A 599-nucleotide genomic window follows, 5' to 3' on the forward strand; every position below is an offset into this window, starting at 1 on the left:
TGAATGTGAAAGAGCCTTTTATTACAGCTGCTTGAGCAGCACAGTAAGTAGGAACCATACATCGCCTTCCAAATAGATGTGTTCATTGTATACCCTGAATCCTTGCGAGCAAGGACTACATCATTGACAACATGGTTAGAGCTCACTGAATAATCAGCTCCCAGTGAAAAAAGTGAGCTGTTGCCACACTGAAAATTCCCTTGAGCTACAAAGGAATGGTAGTACTACTGAATCAGTAGCTGAATATATCAAGATGTACTGCAATGCTAAAATGTAGTCACATACCAAAGGCTAACGCATTTCTATCACTTGCCCACTCTCTTTCTTAATAAAGACACTAACCGCTATGAAGCAAGGAAGTTTACAGATTGATCTCTCCTGTCCGAATGAAAACTTCATAGTTGCTAAGGCACCCTCATAAGATCCCAGTGTGTTGCAGAGTGCCTCACTCAAGCTCTGTAATCACAGTTCATAAAAAAACATCCACCGACTGTCTCCTGGCAGTATCACTGTATTTCCCTTAATACAAACATTTTTAAAGTGCCTCCAAGGCTTTTCCTTTTCCCTAGCTCTCACCCCCCTGTCCCATTTCTCACCTC

General features: G+C 41.9%; 1 protein-coding gene across 1 annotated transcript in view; it reads right to left on the reverse strand.

Annotated features, from left to right (window-relative positions):
- Window positions 1-599, reverse strand: part of NAT10 (N-acetyltransferase 10) — a 22,816-nt gene continuing 22,217 nt past the window's right edge. Inside the window, exon 29 of the mRNA XM_035327448.1 lies at window positions 1-590. The gene's annotated coding sequence lies outside the window, so the exon portion shown is untranslated. The remainder of the gene's footprint in view (window positions 591-599) is intronic.

The sequence above is a fragment of the Oxyura jamaicensis genome, chromosome 5, assembly GCF_011077185.1.
Source record: "Oxyura jamaicensis isolate SHBP4307 breed ruddy duck chromosome 5, BPBGC_Ojam_1.0, whole genome shotgun sequence".
NCBI classification, from domain to species: domain Eukaryota; kingdom Metazoa; phylum Chordata; class Aves; order Anseriformes; family Anatidae; genus Oxyura; species Oxyura jamaicensis.